A 14315-nucleotide genomic window follows, 5' to 3' on the forward strand; every position below is an offset into this window, starting at 1 on the left:
TGTTTATATAAAAATTATGAAATAAATTTATCCAAGAGTAGCCTTGTGTTATGTGATTCTTGCTTGAAATGACTACTTAATACACATTGACAATATTTCCAGATCAGACAACATCCTAAGGCTTTGTTTCCACTTGGCAGCTGTCTGGTATACTGCCACGGCAGTTTTTAAGCTAAAGCCAGCAGTGTATTCAAAAGGAAATATGGATCCACTTCTGACTTTGGCTCAAAAACTACAGTGGCTTGTGTTCCAAAAAAAAAAAAAAAAGTGGAATTGCAGCCCTAAAGGGGTATTCCACTGGAAAATTTTTTTTTAAAATAATCTGGTGCCAGAAAGTTGAACAGATTTTTAAATTACTTCTATCCTTCCAGTACTTATCAGCTGCTGTATGTTTCAAAGGAAGTTCTTTTCTTTTGGAATTTCCTTTCTATATGACCACAGTGCTCTCTGCTGACACCTCTATCCATGTTAGGAACTTTCCAGAGTAGGAGCAAATCCCCATACCAAACCTCTCCTGCTCCAGACAATTCCTAAAATGGACAGAGGTGTCAGCAGAGAGCACTGTGGTCAGACAAAAAGGAAATTCAAAAAGAAAAGAACTTTCTCTGTAGTATACATCAGCTCATAACTACTGGAAGGATTAAGATTTCTAAATAGAAGTAATCTACAAATCTGTAATTTTTTGACTCCAGTTGATTTTTTTTTTAAATTGTTTTTCAGGGGAGTACCCCTTTAACCCCTTAAGGACCAGGGGTTTTTCCGTTTTTTGCACTTTCATTCTATTCCTCATTACCTTTAAAAATCATGACTCTAAAAATGTTGCACCTAAAAATCCACAAATTCTACTTTGTAATTACATCAGTCATTTTACCCAAAAATCTGACTAAACTGAAGAAAAAAAATCATTGTGCGACAAAATAGAAGAAAAAACACTTCATTTTGTAACTTCATTTTTTGGGGCTTCAGTTTCTACAAGTAAATTTTTCGGTAAAAATGACACCTTCTCTTTTTTCTGTAGGTCCATACGATTAAAATGATACCCTACTTATATAGGTTTGATTTTGTCGTACTTCTGGAAAAAATTATAACTACATGCAGGAAAATGTATAAGTTTTATATTGTCATCTTCTGACCCCTATAACTTTTTTTTTCTCGCATATGGGGCGGTATTTTTGTGCCTGGATCTGAAGTTTTTAGCGGTACCATTTTTGTGTTGATTGGACTTTTTGATCGCTTTTTATTAATTTTTTCATGACCTAAAAAGTGACCAAAATATGCTATTTTGTACTTTGGCATTTTTTTGCGCATACGCCATTGACCATGTGGTTTAATTAACAATATATTTTTATAATTCGGACATTTCCGCACGTGGCGATGCCACATTTTTATTATTAATTATTATTCACACAGGTTTTTTTTATGGGGAAAAAGGGGGTGATTCAAACTTTTATTAGGGAAGGGGTTAAATGATCTTTATTCACTTTTTTTTTTCACTTTTTTTTTTTTTTTTTGCAATGTTATAGCTCCCATAGGGGGCTATAACACAGCACAAACTCTTTTACATTGATCAGTGGTTTCTCATAAGAAACCATTGATCGATGATTCTGCCGCTTGACTGCTCATGCCTGGATGTCAGGCACTGAGCAGTCATTTGGCGATCGGGCACCTGGAGGCAGGTAAGGGGACCCTCCTTGTGTCCTACAGCTGTTCGGGTCGCCGCGATTTCACAGCGGCGGTCCTGAACAGCCTCCTGAGCTAGCCGGGGGTAGTTTAGTTTCACTTTAGACGTGGCAATCAACTTTGAACGTTGCGTCTAAAGGGTTAATAGCGCACTGCACCGCGATCAGTGCCACGCGCTGTTAGCCATGGGGCCCGACCGGGCCCGACCCGCTATAGAAAGGGAAAGGACCCAGGACGTACAGGTACCCCTTTGGTCCTTAACAGTTTAAAGAGAATATGTCTTCAGAAAATGGGCTACTTGTTAACTGGAATTCCTGGACATCCTACGGCAGCACAGAATGGGGTTAAGTTAGTCCCCCTGAACTTGCCAGAAGAGATAATCAGCAGATAATTAACCCCTTAAGGATAAAGCCCATTTTCACCTTTAAGGACCAGAGCATTTTTTGCAAATCTGACCACTGTCACTTTATGCATATAACTCTGGGATGCTTTAACTTATGAATCTGATTCCAAGATTGTTTTTTCGTGACATATTCCACTTTATGTTAGTGGTAAATTTCATCGATACTTGCATCATTTCTTGGTGAAAAATTCTAAAATTTCATGAAAAATGAAATTTGAAGCTCTCTGCTTGAGAAAAATGGACAAGCCATATAAATTATATATTGATTCACATATACAATATGTCTACTTTATGTTTGCATCATAAAGTTGACATGCTTTTACTTTTCAAAGACATAAGAGTGCTTCAAAGTTGTAACGGTCTTACCGTAGACGGCTGGAAAGTGGATCTGCTGACCTGTGTGGACAATGGCTGAACCGCACGAGGGAGCGGGATGGTCTTGCTGCGGCAGTCTGCACCCAGGTCACTACCCCTGGCACGATCCGTCCACACAGGATGCCCAGATAAACTTGGCACAGAGAAGAAGTGTAGTCGGACGTAGCACGGGCCAGAAGGCTGGCAGCAAAGAAGCGTAGTCAGGTCACAGGCACAAGGTTAGGAGGCAGGCGGCAAAGGAGCAAAGTTAGGTCACAGGCACAAGGTCAGGAGGCAGGTGGCAAAGGAGCAGTGTCGGGGTCACAGGCTGGAGGTCAAAACATTAATATGGCACAAACTCAGAAAAGCTTTTTCTAGGGCACTAAGCACAAAGATCCGGCACCCTAATAGGGAGGTGACTAATATAGAGTCCGGCCAGCGATAAACCCAATTATGGGCGTACTGGCCCTTTAAATTTAGCAATGCCGGTGAAGCAGAACAGAGGAAGAGCCAAGAGCAGAGTGAGGTGAGGGGACGCCTGGGGCTTGAATGCGGGCGCGTCCCACACAGCAAGACCCGGAGCCGGCGCAGGGACTATATGGGGAGCGCTCACGGCCGGAGTGTTGCCCCTAGCAACTCCCGGGACATGCATGAGGGCACATCCCGCACCGCGAGTCCCTGGACGGGCAGAGACAGGAGAGGTGGATCGCTCACGGCCGGATGGCCGGAGTGCTGTCCCTAACAAAGTTTAGGAGCAATTTTCTAAGTTTTTCAGAAAATTTCTAAATCAGAATTTTTTAGGGACCAGTTTAGTTTTGAAGTGAATTTGAGGGTCTTTATGTTAGAAATGCCCCATTATGAAAACTGCACCCCTCAAAGTATTCAAAATGACATTCAGAAAGTCTAACTCTTTAGGTGTTTCACAGGAATAGCAGCAAAGTGGAGGAGAAAATTCAAAATCTAAATTTTTTACACTAACGTTCTTGTAGACCCATTTTTTTTTCCATTTTTACAAGGGTTAAAAAGAGAAAAATCCCCCCAAAATGTGTCACCTAATTTCTCTCGAGTAAGAAAATAACTCATATGTGGATGTAAAGTGCTCTGTGGGTGCAGTAGAGGGCTCAGAAGAGAAGGAGCGACAATGAGATTTTTGAGAGCGAATTTTGCTGAAATGGTTTTTGGGGGGCATGTCGCATTTAGGAAGCCCCATGGTACCAGAACAGATAAAAAAAAACACATGCCACACTATTTGGGAAACTAAACCCCTCAAGGAACATAGCAAGTGGTATAGTGAGTCTTAACAACCCACAGGTACTTGACAAACTTTCGTTAAAGTGAGACGTGAAAATGAAAAATTTTCACTAAAATGCTGGTGTAACCCCAAATTTTTCATTTTCACAAGGGGTAAAAGGAGAAAATTTCCCCCAAACTTTTTAACCCCTTTTCTCTCGAATAAGGAAATACCTTATATGTGGATGTAAAGTTCTCTGTGGGTGCACTAGAGGGCTCAGAAGTGAAGGAGCAACAATGGGATTTTGGAGAGCAAAAAAAAAACACATGGCATACTATTTTGTAAACTACACCCCTCAAGGAACGTAACAAGGGGTACAGTGAGCCCTACAACCCCACAGGCTTTTGATGAATTATCGCTAAAGTTGGACGTGAAAATGAAAAGTTAGTATGGAAATAACCCCATATGTGGATGTTAAGTGCTTTGCGGGCGAACTACAATGTTCAGAAGAGAAGGACCGCCATTGAGCTTTTGGAGAGAGAATTTGTTTGGAATGGAAGTCGGGGGCCATGTGTGTTTTCAAAGCCACCGTGCTGCCAGAACAGTGGACCCCCACATGTGACCCCATTCAGGAAACTACACTCCTCACATAATTTAATAAGGGGTGCAGTGAACATTTACACACCACTGGCATTTGACAGATCTTTGAAAGAGTGGGCTGTGCAAATGAAAAATAAAATTTTTCATTTTCACGGACCACTGTTCCAAAAATCTGTCAGACACCTGTGGAGCGTAAATGCTCACTGCACCCCTTATTACATTCTGTGAGGGGTATAGTTTCCAAAATGGGATCATATGTGGGGGGTCCACTGTTCTAGCACCATGGGGGCTTTGTAAACACACATGGCCTTCAATTTTGGACACATTTTCTCTCCAAAAGCCCCAATGGTGCTCCATCTCTTCTGAGCATTGTAGTGCGCCTGCAGAGCACTTCAAATTCCACATATTGTTATTTCCATACTCAGAAGAAATGGGGTTACAAATTTTGGGGGGCTTTTCTTCTATTTTCCCTTGTAAAAATGAAAAATTTAGGGTAACACCAGCATTTTAGTGAATTTATTTTATATATTTTTTCATCTTCAATAGAGATGAGTGAACTTTTCAAAAAGTCGATTCAGCCAATTCGCCGAATTTTCCGAAAAAGTTTGTTTCGATCCGAATTTTTTTGCGTCAAATCTATATTGAAAAAGGCTATTTCTAGCCTACATACAGCCTCTATAGGGGTATAGAACACTTTGATGTGTTCTAAAATGCATATGGAGTGTGCTGAGGTAGTGAAATAATACTATTATTCAGAATAACATGCTGATTACCGGAATCGCTTTTAGAATCACTGCCGCACAGCAGCACAATGACAGAGCCTGGTGGTGGCATCAGTGTCAGGAGACCATATAGTGACTGAATGACACAGCGTGGAGGTGTTGGCAGTATGAGGAGACCATATAGTGGCTGAATGGTGCAGCGTGGAGGTGTTGGCAGTATGAGGACACCATATAGTGGCTGAATGACACAGTGTGGACATGTTGGCAGCATGAGGAGACCATATAGTGGCTGAATGACACAGTGTGGACATGTTGGCAGCATGAGGAGACCATATAGTGGCTGAATGACACAGCGTGGAGGTGTTGGCAGCATGAGGAGACCATATAGTGGCTGAATGGCACAGCGTGGAGGTGTTGGCAGCATGAGGACACCATATAGTGGCTGAATGACACAGTGTGGACACGTCTGCAACATGAGGAGACCATATAGTGGCTGAATGACACAGCGTGGAGGTGTTGGCAGCATGAGGAGACCATATAGTAGATGAATGGCACAGCCCGGAGTTGCTAGCAGCATGAGTAGGCACTAGGCCTTCACAATCCCTAAGATTAAAAGATGAATTAAGAAATTTAAACCGAAGATTTTGGATAGCGAGTACACACCAGGGCTTCACAATCCCTAAGAAAAAACACAACAATTTTAGAAATTTTTGAAGAAGATTTTGGATAGCGGGTGCTACCTATGAGAAAATTTGAAATACCCAGACCCAGGCCCCGCAGCGGCATCAGTAAACCATATATTGCCTGATTGACACAGCCTGGAGTTGGCTGATGCACGAGTACACAGCAGGGCTTCACGATCCCCCCCCAAAAAACACCACATTTTTTTGAATTTTTAAAAAAAGATTTTGGATAGCGGGTGCTACCTATGAGAAAGTTTGAAATTCCCAGACCCAGGCCCCACAGCGGCATCAGTAAACCATATATTGCCTGAATGACACAGCCTGGAGTTTGCTGATGCACGAGCACACAGCAGGGCTTCACAATCCCCCCAAAAAACACAACAATTTTAGAAATTGTGCAAAAAGATTTTGGATCGCGGGTGCTACCTATGAGAAAATTTGAAATTCCCAGGCCCAGCAGCGCCATCGTTTTTTGATTTGAAATTTAAAGCAAACTTTGAGTGTCCAGGACCCCAGAGTGTGGGTACGAAGGACCAAATATAACAAGCCCCCACAGGCTCATGTGGCCGTGAGATATAGGCGCAACATCTCCATAGTCCTGATCGGCCATTGTTTCCAAGACTTTTCGCCAAGGCAAACCATGTGAAGAACAGCGTGACACCGTTGTGCCCTGTACACATGGCATGCTGAAGGGCCACTGAGACTTGTCCGGACAGTGGAGGCTTAAGACACGGTGGAGGCGGAGTAGCACACTGTCACAGGACCAACGGGCTGACAGAGTGTAGAAGGGAGCAGCATTGAGTACACACCAGGGCTTCACAATCCCAAAGAAAAAAACAACCATTTTTTTAATTTTTTAAGAAGATTTAGGAAAGCGGGTGCTACCTATATATTGCCTGAATGACACAGCCTGGAGTTGGCTAATGCATGAGTACACAGTAGGGCTTCACAATCCCCCCCAAAAAACACAACAATTGTAGAAATTTATGAAGAAGACTTTTGGATAGCGGGTGCTACCTATGAGAAAATGTTAATTCCCAGACCCAGGCCCAGGAGCGGCATCAGTAAACCATATATTGCCTGAATGACACAGCCTGGAGTTGGCTGATGCATGAGTACACCCCAAAGCTTCACAATCCCACCAAAAAAACACAATTGTAGAAATTTATGAAGAAGATTTTGGATAGCAGTTGCTATCTATGAGAAAATTTTAAATTCCCAGACCCAGGTCCAGCAGCGGCATCAGTAACCCATATATTGCCTGAATGACAGCCTGGAGTTGGCTGATGCATGAGTACTCACCAAAGCTTCACAATCCCTAATAAAAAAGACAAACATTTTTGACGAAAAATGTTGACGAAAATTTAGGACAGTTGATGCTACCTATATATTACCTGAATGACGCAGCCTGGAGTTGGCTGCAGCATGAGCAGACCATTGAAATGTCTTTTTTTTATTTGGAATTTAAATCAAAATTTGTGTCCCGGACCCCGCCGTGTGGGTACAAAGGACCTAATCTCACAAGCACCCACAGGGCTCATGTGGCTGTGAGATGTAGGCGCAACGTCTCCATAGCCCTGACCGGCCATTTTTTGTACCTTAATTTAAGAACAAGCGCATATCCAAGAGTCCAGAAGACTCTAATGCAGGACGGTGGACCACCAAAAGACATTCTTCTCTAAAATAATTTTTTGCTGAAATAAAGAAGCAGAGTTCATCCCTCTCCGTATTATTTTTGAAAATTTTAATTAAAAAATCACACACAACAAGCGTTCAATTGTGTAATGGTTATTATTCTGGAAAATTCAAGTTTTTTTACTGTGAAAATTATCTGAAAATTTGAAAAAAAAAAACTACCCAAGAGTGTTTAATAAGCCCATACATTGCACCATAAATATTGAAATTTAAATTAAGCATGTTTGTATGTATTTCAAAAATCCTAAAATTAAAGGCCCAAGCCCAGAAGCATCATGATGTCAAGTAGTTCCTGAAAGACACAGGAGCAGTCAGGAGTAGGCATCAGCAGTACCCAAGAGGCTTCCATAACCCCTTACATTGCACGATCAATTGCGAGATCGAGCAATAACAAGTGCGTTATGCCCTCAGATGTCCGGGGCTGCACGCGCGCTACACTGAACGGACCAGCGTGTGTCTATCCTTCACCGACTGGTGCGGGTAACTGGCTGAATCCCGTTCGTGATAGGGATCAGGGATTGCAATTATTTGCCAGGAAAGAAGAATCACAACTAAGTGTGGGTCATAAGCTCGGGTTCATTAAGTCCCTGCCCTTTGTACACGTCTCTACTACCGATTGGAAAGTTTAGTGAGGTCCTCGGATCGGCCCCAGCGGGGTAGGAGAAGGCCCTGGCAGAGCGCCGAGAATTTAAAGATCATTGTAGAAATTTGCATTAAGCATGTATTTAGCTACTGTTAAACATCCAAAAATTTAAGGCCCAAGGCCAGAAGCACCCGTGAGGCAAGTAGTTCCTGAAAGACACAGGATGAGTCAGGAGCATGCATTCGCAGTACCCAAGAGGGTTTCATAACCCCTTAGATTTAAAGATCAATGTTGACATTTGCATTAAGCATATATTTAGCTACTGCTAAACATCCAAAAATTAAAGGCCCAAGGCCAGAAGCGTCAGTGAGGCAAGTAGTTCCTGAAAGACACAGGATGAGTCAGGAGAAGGCATTCGCAGTACCCAAGAGGGTTTCATAACCCCTTACATTTAAAGATCAATGTTGACATTTGCATTAAGCATATGTTTAGCTACTGCTAAACATCCCAAAATTTAAGGCCCAAGGCCAGAAGCACCCGTGAGGCAAGTAGTTCCTGAAAGACACAGGATGAGCCAGGAGCAGGCATTCGCAGTACCCAAGAGGGTTTCATAACCCCTTACATTTAAAGATCAATGTTGAAATGTGCATTAAGCATTTATTTAGCTACTGCTAAACTTCCAAAAATTAAAGGCCCAAGGCCAGAAGCATCAGTGAGGCAAGTAGTTCCTGAAAGATACAGGATGAGCCAGGAGCAGGCAATCGCGGTACCAAAGAGGGTTTCATAACCCTAATTGATAACCCAAGAGGGTTTCATAACCAACCATAATTGGGAAGTGTTGGTGTAGCAGCATGGTCAATCTACTCTGAGGCATCTGGCATTGGTGGCTGGAAATCCTGGCTGATCCATCCCTGATTCATCTTGACAAACGTCAGTCTCTCCACATTTTTAGTGGACAGACGAGTTCGCCTTGGGGGTGACTATGGCCCCAGCCACACTAAACACCTGCTCTGATGGCACACTACTGGCCGGGCAGGACGGCCTTTCCAGGGCAAACTCTGCTAGTTGCGGCCATAAATCAAGTTTGGCTGACCAGAAGTCCAGCGGATCTTCAATGGTTGTTGGCATGGTCATGTCAAGGTATGTCACCACCTGCTGGTTCAGGTCCTGCTCCATGTCTACCTGCTGCTGATGAGTTGCTTCACTATGTGGGTGAAGAAAGCTACTCGTCAGATACTGTAGACTCAGGCTGCTGCTGATTGAGCTGGTACTGCTCCTGCCACCCCTCCCCTCCCCAGCAGCCATGGCAGTGGAAGGTGAGCGCAGAGGGCCCCCGAGTCAAACCTGCGAGCGAATGGACCATGTGGCCGTTAGGCATCGGCCAACTAACTACATAGAATCTCTCTGTAGTAGGTCAGTTTGTCCTCCCTCTCAGTGGGTGTAAAAAAGGCCCCCATTCTGGGATGGTAGTGAGGGTCTAATAAGGTGGAGATCGAGAAGTTATCCCACTGCCGAATTTTGACAATTCGGGGGTCACTACGCAAGCAACTGAGCATGCATCGTGCCATTTGTGCCAGTGACTCGGAGGGACTACCTGCCTCCATCTCCACTGCATACTGCCACGGTGTGTCTGGGTCCTCTGTCTTGCCTTCCGCTACGTCTCCATTGCTGTAACCAGCCATGGTTTCAATAATTTGTTGTAGGAAATGGAGTGGAATTACGTCGTTCATGGCGTAATCCAGGAGACTTACAAATAATGTGGCTTCCTCAAAGTGCCTCAGCAAACTGCAGGTGTCACGTATGAGCTCCACAGGGGAGTACTCCTATCTGCTTGGATCATCAAGAAATCAGTGATGGCTTTTCTTTGTTCATATAGTCTGTCCAACATATGGAGGGTGGAATTCCAACGTGTGGCAACGTCACAAATAAGACTATGTTGTGGGATACCGTTATGATGCTGCAGCTCAAGGAAGGTGTGCTTGGCGGTGTACGAGTGGCTGAAGTGCATGCACAGTTTCCTTGCCATTTTCAGGATGTTTTGCAAAGGGGGTGACGAATTGAGGAAGTGCTTGACAACAAGATTCAACACGTGTGCCATGCAGGGCGCATGTTTCACACTTCCTTGTCGCAGAGCGGACACAATGTCCCGTTGTCGGTCACCATGGTTCCCATTTCCAGATTTCGTGGAGTAAGCCATACTCGGATTTCTTTACGAATTAACTTTAGCAGTTCCTCCCCTGTGTGACTCCGTTTGCCAAGGCAAACCATATGAAGAACAGCTTGACACCGCCGTGCCCTACACACAGGGTACGATGAAGGGCCACCGAGATTTGGACGTGTAGTGGAGGCTGATGACATCGTAGAGGATGAGGTGGCGGCGTCGCACACTGTAACAGAAACAACTGCCTGAGAGCGAGAGCGTGGAGGAGGAAGCGGTGTGACCTGTCCAAGTAGCTGTTGTGGCTGTGCAGGAACCACATTTACCCAGTGGGCCGTAAAAGACAAGTATTGTCCCTGCCCGTAGTTACAGCTCCACACGTCGGTGCTGCCGTGCACTTTTGAACATACCAACAGGCTCAAGGACTGGCCCACCTTCTCTTGTACAAACTTATGCAGGGCTGGTACTGCCTTCTTCGCAAAGAAATGACGTCTTAGGACTCTCCACCTCAGCTCGGCACAAGCCATCAATTCTCTGAAAGGTGAAGAGTCCACCACTTGAAAAGGGAGGGACTGCAACACCAGCAACTTGGACAGGAGCACATTCAACTTCTGTGCCGTTGGATGAGTGGGCGCATACTGTTGTCTCTTGGACATGGCTTCGCCGATGGATTGTTGGCGGAATGGCTGACTAAAAGCGGGACAAGCAGGAGCGACAGAAGGAGGGTTTGACACACAGCTCCCTTCGGCTGAGGTGGTGGAGCCTTGGCTGGATGAAGGAGGGAGCAGATGGCCACTGGGTGATACAGCAGGCTGGACCACTACATCGGAGCCACGGTTCTCCCAGGCCGCTTTATGGTGGCTAAGCATGTGTTGACGCAGTGCCGTGGTGCCGACATTGGGATCCTGGCCACGCTTCACCTTCTGCCGACAGATTTTGCATGCGTCTACGTGAATCTCCTCCAGATGCCTGATGAAAAACTTCCACACCGCCGAGTAGCTGATTTTCCCACCTGCAGTCGCACTTATTGACTGCTATGGTGCCGTCTCCAGGAACCCCTGTTCCACTACCTCCCGGAAAGGTAGGCTGCCGCGAAGCAGGTGGTCTCCCCCGGGCACGATTGGCTCCTGAATTTCCACTCCTGCCACCACGCTGACTGCCAACCGTGCTACCGCCTTGTTGCCTCAAGGGCAACCTGCAACTCTCTTCTCCTGATGATGATGAAGTCCCTTCTGCACCCGGCTCCCAATTGCGATCAGCTTCATCATCATCAACGAGTGTGTTCATGTCACTGATGTCCTCCTCAGGTTCCCCAACAGTGTCTGCTTCAGGACCCTGAACCCTTGCAACACCGCCTCCAACGTCACTCTCCGCATCACTAATTGGCCGCCTAGCAGAGCAAGCGGCGCATGTCTCCTCCCCTTCTTGGCTGGGCAATAGCTGCTGACTGTCCTCTATTAGATCGTCCTCAGTAAATAGTGGAGCTGAACCCACACATAAGATACTTCTCTAGGAGAGGGAACAGCATAGGACAAAGGCAATGGGAGGACAGGGACTGCTCCCGGGCCATGCCAACTGAGGGTTGTGTCTGAGGAACCCACCGACTGTTGACTGGGGGTGTCAGATGTCACTTGTGATGATGTGGTTTAGCGTGTTAACCAATCGACGACGGCAGATGGGTTGCTGGTCGAGACACGACCGCTGGCTGATAACGGGAGCTCAGACCTCTCGCTGCATCTTCTGCTGACACTCTCCCCTAGTCTGCTCCCAACTCTGCCTGAAGTATTTAGGCCTCTGCCACTCCTCTGTGCACGTTCTGGCACTTCTCTGCCTGACATTTAGACTTAGTGCGTATATGAGGGTATTACAATACGCTACACTACTCTTTAAACAGTATTTGTCTAGTACGGCAGCAGATGATTACCTTTGACAGTATGTAGCCCCTTGACAGATTACCAGGTAAAAAATGGTACAATACTTGGATGTACCTATGCGGTATGCACTGAGGAGAGCAGTAATATGCGCAACTATACGCAGAAAAAACTCTGTATTTTTTTCAAAACACCAGCCGGTGAATACTATTGTTTGGACTTAGACAGTATGTAGCTCCTTGATAGATTAACAGGTACTAAATGGTGCAATACTTGGATGTACCTATGCGGTATGCACTGATGAGGGCAGAAATATGTGCAACTATACGCAGAAAAAAATCAGTATTTTTGAAAAACACCAGCCGGTGAATACTATTGTTTGGACTTTGACAGTATGTAGCCCCTTGACAGATTAACAGGTACCATACTTGGATGTACCTATGCGGTATGCACTGATGAGGGCAATAATATGCTGAAAAAATAAGTATTTTTTTTAAAAACACCAGCAGGTGATTACTTTTGCCAGGAGTCAGGACTTTCCCTGTATCTAGACTTGTTACAGATACAGAATAGTAGACTGCTTTGATGTAGGCATGTGTTATGCACGTATGAGGGCAGACAAATGCACTACAGTCCGCTGAAAAATAACGTAGTTGTGAACAGCAGCAGGATCCAACTTTGCAGCACCACAATAAAAAAAATACAGGGATTAAACCCTAAATTGCACTCTGTCACACAATTCTGAGCAGCAGATGATTTGTGGAGCAAAAAAATACTGAATTGCGCTGAAAAATGAGGTGGTAAAATGGTTGATAAAGTTCAGGCAGCTTGTTGATTTGTATGAGGCAGCTGGCAGCTATCTGCCCCTCTCTGCTGCAATGCTCAATAACGTGAATAGGAGGTTTAGCAATCAATGCTCCTTCTCAGTATAACAGCACAGCACTCTGCACTCCTGCCTTTCCCTAATGCTGATGTGACTAGCAGTTGCAGTGTAATGCTGTGGTATGAGCTATTCACACGCAGTCCCGTCCTCACTATCTGAGTGCATAGACGAAATGAAGAGAGGCAAGATGGCTGCCGATTATATAGGGCTGTGACATCACAGGGGTCAATGAATGCTGATAGGTTGCATCTCACATGTGATTCAGGGTCATCTCACCTACCTTCATTTCCGCCGCTGTTTCCCGCCCTCCCATAATCCCCTGCCCCATGTACTCACACGTGGATCCACCATTTTAGGTCTCCAATAGCCTGGAACGCTGTAAAATGAAGTTTAATGAAGCGATTCTCGTGATCGAATCGCGGCAATATTCGCATTCGTTGCGAATCTAATATTTCATGAAATTCGTAACGAATTTGGGTTCATTAGCTTCAATTCGCTCATCTCTAATCTTCACATCCAACTTTAACGAAAATTCGTCAAACACCTTTGGAGTGTTAAGGCTCACTATACCCCTTGTTACGTTACATGATGGTGTAGTTTCCAAAATGGGGTCGCATGTGGTTATTTATTTTTTTGCGATTATGTCAGAACCACTGTAAAATCAGCCCCCCGGTGCAAATCACCAATTTAGGCCTTAATTATAGTGTGCTCTCACTCCTGAGCCATGTTGTGCGCCCGCTGAGCATTTTACGTCCACATATGGGGTATTTCCATTACAAATTTTGGGGGGCTTTTTTTTTTCCTTTTACCTCTTTTGAAAATGAAATGTATGGGGCAACACCAGCCTTTTAGTGTAAACATTTTTTACATTTTTTCCACTAACAGCCTGGTGTAGACCCCAACTTTTCCTTTTCATACGGGGTAAAAGGACAAAAAGCCCCCCATAATTTGTAACTCAATTGCTCCCAAGTACGGAAATACCCCATATGTGGCCCTAAACTGTTTCCTTGAAATACGACAGGGCTCCAAAGTGAGAGAGCGCCATGCGCATTTGAGGCCTACATTAGAGATTTGCATAGGGGTGGACTCAGATGCAAGCGTTACAATTGCCTCCGCTATCAAAAATATTCTACGGCAGTGATTCCCAAACAGGGGGACTCCAGCTGTTGCTAAACTCCTAGCATGCTTGGACAGTCAGTGGATGTCTGGTAATTCTGGGAGTTGTTGTTTTGCAACAGCTGGAGGCTCCGTTTTGGAAACACTGCTGGAAACACTTTTCATTTTTATTGGGGGGGGGGGGGAGGGGGCAGAGTAATTATGTGTATATGTAGTGTTTTACTCTTTATTTTGTGTAGTTTAGTTGTAGTGTTTTTAGGGTACATGCGCACGGCAAGTTTCCCGCTAGGAGTTTGCGCTGTGGCGGAAAATTTGCCATAGCTCAAACTTGAATCA

The sequence above is a fragment of the Hyla sarda genome, chromosome 1 (assembly GCF_029499605.1).
Source record: "Hyla sarda isolate aHylSar1 chromosome 1, aHylSar1.hap1, whole genome shotgun sequence".
Classification (NCBI taxonomy): Eukaryota; Metazoa; Chordata; class Amphibia; order Anura; family Hylidae; genus Hyla; species Hyla sarda.